Source organism: Oncorhynchus tshawytscha, unplaced genomic scaffold (assembly GCF_018296145.1).
Source record: "Oncorhynchus tshawytscha isolate Ot180627B unplaced genomic scaffold, Otsh_v2.0 Un_contig_10687_pilon_pilon, whole genome shotgun sequence".
Taxonomy (NCBI): domain Eukaryota; kingdom Metazoa; phylum Chordata; class Actinopteri; order Salmoniformes; family Salmonidae; genus Oncorhynchus; species Oncorhynchus tshawytscha.
Genome location: NW_024609060.1, coordinates 85,001 through 92,851, shown reverse-complemented (window position 1 = coordinate 92,851; position 7,851 = coordinate 85,001). Strand labels below are relative to the sequence as shown.

At 50.6% G+C, this 7,851-nt stretch overlaps 1 pseudogene; it reads right to left on the bottom strand.

The window, feature by feature from the left end:
• Positions 1 to 1,454: 1,454 nt before the first annotated feature.
• The window catches only part of LOC121844167, a 69,471-nt pseudogene continuing 63,074 nt past the window's right edge, over positions 1,455 to 7,851 (bottom strand).

Below are 7,851 nucleotides of genomic sequence, written 5' to 3'. Positions count from 1 at the left end.
TCCCTCTCCCCTTCTCTATCTCTAGTACCTTAGACCGCTGCGATACAGCCTGGAATGGAACCAGGGTCTGTGGTACCACTGCGCCTCTCCCTAGCCCTTAAAGAGTTTGGTTTGGCGGGTCATGTTTCGGAGGACCCTCTGACTCCGCCTCCCCCTCGCCTCTCCCGAGTGGCAGCAGCGTGGGGAAGTTGCAGCGATGAGACAAGATCATAATTAGGGAGACAAAGGGGTAAAAAAAATATATATATATATATTATATTATATAAGTGAAGCTGTTAGGCAGGACAAATGTTTTCTCTCTCTCTTTTCTTGTGGGTCGGGGAGGAGGATGGATTAGTTAGGATATTAGGAGAGGAACTAGGCAAGGAGTAGTAGGGAGAGGAGGAGGAGCCTGGAGAGGAAGGGGGAGGAGAGGAGAGATACAGCCTGGAATGGAAACCAGGGTCTGTAGGAGGCTGGAGAGGAGAGCCTGGAATGGAGAGGAGGAGTCTGAGGAAAGGAGAGGAAGGAGGCGGTTTGGAGGGTCATGTTTCGAGGGAGGAGAGGAGGAGGAGAGGAGAAGGGGGAGAGCGAGAGACAAGATCATAGGGAGGGAGACAAAAGGGAGGAAAAAGGAGGATAGAGGAGGATAAGTGAGGGAGAGGAGGAGGACAAAGTTTTCTCTCTCTTTTTTCTTGAGGGAGGGAGAGGAGGAGAGGAGGAGGAGAGGAGAGGAGGAGGAGGAGGGAGGAGGAGAGGAGAGGAGAGGAGGAGGAGGAGGAGAGGAGAGAGGAGAGGAGAGGAGAGGAGGAGAGGAGAGGAGAGGAGAGGAGAGGAGAGGAGGAGAGGAGAGGAGGAGGAGAGGAGAGGAGAGGAGAGGAGAGGAGAGGGAGGAGGAGAGAGGAGAGGAGAGGAGAGGAGAGGAGAGGAGGGGGAGAGGGGAGGAGGAGGAGGGAGAGGAGAGGAGGAGAGAGGAGGAGGGAGGAGGAGAGGAGGGAGGAGGAGAGGAGAGGAGAGGAGAGGGAGGAGGAGAGGAGGAGGAGAGGAGAGGAGAGGAGAGGAGGGGGAGGAGGAGAGGAGAGGAGAGTACTACTGGGGTTTGAATGGAGCGTTTGATGTTAGATGGACCCACCCCATAAGGCCTGGGTAATGTGGCCGTCCGGCTGTAGACAGATATATTTCCCAAATCGGCTTACATCTTGACATTGACTTATATTCAAGTGTATGAAACAGACAGGGCAGAACCTCGACCCCTGCAGGGAGCTGGGGGGGAGGTAGAACCAATCAGGGACCAGGATCTGGTCATCAATCAACAACACTCTCTGGAAACTGGTATTGTTTTACCACATGGACGGACGGCCCCAACCCTGGACCACAATGCACTGTGTCTGTCTATCTGTGACTGTACCAGCTGTCACATCAAAACTCTCAGCCTCTGTCCCAAATGGCACCCTATTCCCTAAATAAAATGGGGCCCTGGTCAAAAGTAGTGCACTATATAGGGAATAGGGTGCTCATTATGGGATGCTCATTATACTTCCTCAATATCATCATCGCTGTATTAGTCCAACATCCTGTGTGTGTGTGTGTGTGTGTGTGTGTGTGTGTGTGTGTGTGTGTGTGTGTCTGAATCTATAGAGACGGTGGATCCAGAGTTATTGAAGGAGATGATGACTCGTCGTCTGGAAGGAGAAGTAGCAAAGCTGAGGGGGTTGGACGGCCTGAGCTGGTGTGTGTGTGTGTGGTTGGGTGTCTGTTCTGTTGTTGAGTGTGTGAGGCAGTGAGGGACGTGATTGCCCATAAAAGCTGATTTGAAATCAGTCTTGTGTTGTTCTCCCTAGTAGGTATTGGTTAGGGACTTGGTTGAGTAAGCTGGTCCTAGATCTGGTTCGCTGGGGCAAGTCCAGAGATGTGGTTGGAGCATTACAGCTGAGTGGGCCCTCTGCTGCGCGCCAGCGGCTCACTGCCAGGAGGGGGCGCTGTGACCAGGCTCCTCAGGTACACACAGGGGTTCCTCCTCCGCCCTAGACCCTGGGCCAGGGGGAGGGGGCGGGGGGGCCAGGGGCCTCACAGAGGATGACATGAGGGGCTGCAGCTCCTGCTCCTGATCAGACAAGGCTCCCTCTTCCTCCTCCTTCTCCTCTCCTCCTGGAGGAAACTCAAACCGAGCGATGCCCTGAGCCACTATTGACCCAGCCCCTCTGGATCCAAAACCAGAGCCACTAACTCCACTACCAGAGTATGAGACAGGACGCTGCCCTCCCAGCCTGGAGAGGGCGCTGACGCGGGGGTGTAAGGGCTCTACGGGGCCCGGCGGAGAGGCCAGGCTCTCTAAGGAGGAGATGCTCTGGTTCCACGCCTGCTGCAGGTCTATGGGGATGATTTTAGTAGCTTCCATGGAAACACACACCGGCAGGGTTCCGATGCCGCCCTTCCAGGGCAGGTTCCTCTCACTGCAGGTGGGGGAGGGGCGGGGCCATGGAGGGGCTCTGACACACCTCCAGACCAGCCGGGACTGAGACAGGACACAGGTCAGACAGAGGGGAATACAGTCAGGATTCTGTATTAGTACAGTATTTAGACAGGGACACCAGGCCATTTTCTCAGTTTTCTACTCTCTCCTGTGTCAATGTGTCCTTACCAGATTTGGGTCGTTCTTTGGGCGTGTCTGGAACCTTTCGAGCCACAAAGGTGATGCCAACGTCCTCCTCCTTCTCTGGCTCCAAGTGTTCGCCCTTCTCATCCTCCGACTCCACTGGCACCACCACAGGATCTGAGGGGGCATCACAGACACATGAACACCACAGTACCCACAATGCACCACCACAGGATCTGAGGGGGCATCACAGACACATGAACACCACAGTACCCACAATGCACCACCACAGGATCTGAGGGGGCATCACAGACACATGAACACTACAGTACCCACAATGCACCACCACAGGATCTGAGAGGACATCACAGACACATGAACACATAATCTGCTCAGACCCCAACCAAGGAACATCAAAAGTCGTGCTATAAATTCACAGACAACACAAAGATTCCTTGATGTCCTTCCAACCCTCTGTCTACCCAGGACGCCAGAGGACAAAAAAAGTTAACCACCTAACTGAGGAACTCAAATTAACCTTGGTCAATACCCTAGATGCAGTAGCACCCCTAAAAACTAAAACATTTCTCATAAGAAACTAGCTCCTGGTACACAGAAAATACCCGAGCTCTGAAGCAAGCTTCCAGAAAATTGGAACGGAAATGGCGCCACACCAAACTGGAAGTCTTCCGACTAGCTTGGAAAGACAGTACCGTGCAGTACCGAAGAGCCCTTACTGCTGCTCGATCATCCTATTTTATAACTTAATTGAGGAAAATAAGAACAATCAAATTCCTTTTTCTGTCGCAAAGCTAACTAAAAGCAGCATTCCCCAAGAGAGGATGACTTTCACTTTAGCAGTGATAAATTCATGAACTTCTTTGAGGAAAAGATTATGATTATTAGAAAGCAAATTACGGACTCCTCTTTAAATCTGCGTATTCCTTCGAAGCTCAGTTGTCCTGAGTCTGCACAACTCTCCCAGGACCTAGGATCAAGAGAGACGCTCTGAAGTGTTTTAGTAATATATCTCTTGACACAATGATGAAAATAATCATGGCCTCTAAACCTTTTAATTTTAATGGCATTGGACCGAGGCTCTGCATCTGTCCTCGTGCTCCTAGACCTTAGTGCTGCTTTTGATACCATCGATCACCACATTCTTTTGGAGAGATTGGAAACCCAAATTGGTCTACACGGACAAGTTCTGGCCTGGTTTAGATCTTATCTGTCGGAAAGATATCAGTTTGTCTCTGTGAATGGTTTGTCCTCTGACAAATCAACTGTAAATGTCGGTGTTCCTCAAGGTTCCGTTTTAGGACCACTATTGTTTTCACTATATATTTTACCTCTTGGGGATGTTATTCGAAAACATAATGTTAACTTTCACTGCTATGCGGATGACACACAGCTGTACATTTCAATGAAAACATGGTGAAGCCCCCAAAATTGCCCTCGCTAGAAGCATGTGTTTCAGACATAAGGAAGTGGATGGCTGCAAACTTTCTACTTTTAAACTCGGACAAAACAGAGATGCTTGTTCTAGGTCCCAAGAAACAAAGAGATCTTCTGTTGAATCTGACAATTAATCTTAATGGTTGTACAGTCGTCTCGAATAAAACTGTGAAGGACCTCGGCGTTACTCTGGACCCTGATCTCTCTTTTGAAGAACATATCAAGACCATTTCAAGGACAGCTTTTTTCCATCTACGTAACATTGCAAAAATCAGAAACTTTCTGTCCAAAAATGACGCAGAAAAATTCATCCATGCTTTTGTTACTTCTAGGTTAGACTACTGCAATGCTCTACTTTCCGGCTACCCGGATAAAGCACTAAATAAACTTCAGTTGGTGCTAAATACGGCTGCTAGAATCCTGACTAGAACCAAAAAATTTGATCATATTACTCCAGTGCTAGCCTCTCTACACTGGCTTCCTGTCAAAGCAAGGGCTGATTTCAAGGTTTTACTGCTAACCTACAAAACATTACATGGGCTTGCTCCTACTTATCTCATGTCAGAGACGCAAACTCGGTCTCAACCTTTAAGTCCTACTGAAGACTTATCTCTTCAGTGGTCATATGATTGAGTGTAGTCTGGCCCAGGAGTGTGAAGGTGAACGGAAAGGCTCTGGAGCAACGAACCGCCCTTGCTGTCTCTGCCTGGCCGGTTCCCCTCTTCCCACTGGGATTCTCTGCCTCTAACCCTATTACAGGGGCTGAGTCACTGGCTTACTGGGGCTCTCTCATGCCGTCCCTGGAAGGGGTGCGTCACCTGAGTGGGTTGATTCACTGATGTGGTCATCCTGTCTGGGTTGGCGCCCCCCTTGGGTTGTGCCATGGCGGAGATCTTTGTGGGCTATACTCAGCCTTGTCTCAGGATGGTAAGTTGGTGGTTGAAGATATCCCTCTAGTGGTGGGGGGGGCTGTGCTTTGGCAAAGTGGGTGGGGTTATATCCTTCCTGTTTGGCCCTGTCTGGGGGTGTCCTCGGATGGGGCCACAGTGTCTCCTGACTCCTCCTGTCTCAGCCTCCAGTATTTATGCTGCAGTAGTTAATGTGTCGGGGGCTAGGGTCAGTTTGTTATATCTGGAGTACCTCTCCTGTCCTATTCGGTGTCCTGTGTGAATCTAAGTGTGCTTCTCTAATTCTCTCTTCTCTCTCTCTCTCTCTCTCTCTCTCTCTCTCTCTCTCTCTCTCTCTCTCTCTCTCTCTCTCTCTCTCGGAGGACCTGAGCCCTAGGACCACCGGGGCAAAACTGCCCCAGGACTACCTGACATGATGACTCCTTGCTGTCCCCAGTCCACCTGGCCGTGCTGCTGCTCCAGTTTCAACTGTTCTGCCTTATTATTATTCGACCATGCTGGTCATTTATGAACATTTGAACATCTTGGCCATGTTCTGTTATAAATCTCCACCCGGCACAGCCAGAAGAGGACTGGCCACCCCACATATGCTCTCTCTAATTCTCTCTTTCTTTCTCTCTCTCGGAGGACCTGAGCCCTAGGACCATGCCCCAGGACTACCTGACATGATGACTCCTTGCTGTCCCCAGTCCACCTGACCGTGCTGCTGCTCCAGTTTCAACTGTTCTGCCTTATTATTATTTATGAACATTTGAACATCTTGGCCATGTTCTGTTATAATCTCCACCCGGCACAGCCAGAAGAGGACTGGCCACCCCACATAGCCCGGTTCCTCTCTAGGTTTCTTCCTATGTTTTGGCCTTTCTAGGGAGTTTTTCCTAGCCACCGTGCTTCTACACCTGCATTGCTTGCTGCTTGGGGTTTTAGGCTGGGTTTCTGTACAGCACTTTGAGATATCAGCTGATGTACGAAGGGCTATATAAATAAATTTGATTTGATTTGATTTGAATACTACAGTACCCACAATGCACCACCACAGGATCTGAGAGGGCATCACAGACACATGAACTCTACAGTACCCACAATGCACCTTCAGAGGCTCTGCGGGGGCATCATAGACACATGAACAATATCGATCATGATCAATGATAGCAACTATCTTTTATAACCAACTCCTATGCTCTGTCCCAGTGTCCACACTTACATACTACCTAGTGTGAACCAATGTCATGCCTGAGCATCCTAGATAATGTACTAGTGTGGATATTGGAACGTAGCCCTAGATTCCAGAACCCACAGAAATAGTTTGAGCGAGTGAGAACTGGGAACACAGGTTATGAAGGAATGAATATTGTAATCACTGAGGCCTGACTTCATTTCCAGTGTGTTTCAGGGAGTGACTCACCTTTGTCCTGCCAGCTGACGTTCCGTCGAGGTTTGTCGTTGAGGTCCTGTTCTTTAACATCTGATCCTCTCCGCTGTAGGAGGGAGAGAAAACACCCGTTAGAATGTCTATTACAGGCAGGACCCACAGGAAACCAGGCAGGACCCACAGGAAACCAGGCAGGACCCACAGGAAACCAGGCAGGACCCACAGGAAACCAGGCAGGACCCACAGGAAACCAGGCAGGACCCACAGGAAATCGGGCAGGACCCACAGGAAACCAGGCAGGACCCACAGGAAACCGGGCAGGACCCACAGGAAACCAGGCAGGACCCACAGGAAACCAGGCAACGATCTAGCAACGATTAAAACATTCCCTAACCAGAAACCGTGGATTGATGGCAGCATTCGTGTGAAACTGAAGGCACGAACCACTGCTTTTAATCAGGGCAAGGTGTCTGGTAACATGACTGAATACAAACAGTGCAGCTATTCCCTCCGCAAGGCTATCAAACAAGCTAAGCGCCAGTACAGAGACAAAATAGAATCTCAATTCAACGGCTCAGACACAAGAGGCATGTGGCAGGGTCTACAGTCAATCACGGACTACAGGAAGAAACCCAGCCCAGTCACGGACCAGGATGTCTTGCTCCCAGGCAGACTAAATAACTTTTTGCCCGCTTTGAGGACAATACAGTGCCACTGACACGGCCTGCAACGAAAACATGCGGTCTCTCCTTCACTGCAGCCGAAGTGAGTAAGACATTTAAACGTGTTAACCCTCGCAAGGCTGCAGGCCCAGACGGCATCCCCAGCCGCGCCCTCAGAGCATGCGCAGACCAGCTGGCCGGTGTGTTTACGGACATATTCAATCAATCCCTATACCAGTCTGCTGTTCCCACATGCTTCAAGAGGGCCACCATTGTTCCTGTTCCCAAGAAAGCTAAGGTAACTGAGCTAAACGACTACCGCCCGTAGCACTCACATCCGTCATCATGAAGTGCTTTGAGAGACTAGTCAAGGACCATATCACCTCCACCCTACCTGACACCCTTGACCCACTCCAATTTGCTTACCGCCCAAATAGGTCCACAGACGATGCAATCTCAACCACACTGCACACTGCCCTAACCCATCTGGACAAGAGGAATACCTATGTGAGAATGCTGTTCATCGACTACAGCTCGGCATTCAACACCATAGTACCCTCCAAGCTCGTCATCAAGCTCGAGACCCTGGGTCTCGACCCCGCCCTGTGCAACTGGGTACTGGACTTCCTGACGGGCCGCCCCCAGGTGGTGAGGGTAGGCAACAACATCTCCTCCCCGCTGATCCTCAACACTGCGGCCCCACAAGGGTGCGTTCTGAGCCCTCTCCTGTACTCCCTGTTCACCCACGACTGCGTGGCCATGCACGCCTCCAACTCAATCATCAAGTTTGCGGACGACACAACAGTGGTAGGCTTGATTACCAACAACGACGAGACGGCCTACAGGGAGGAGGTGAGGGCCCTCGGAGTGTGGTGTCAG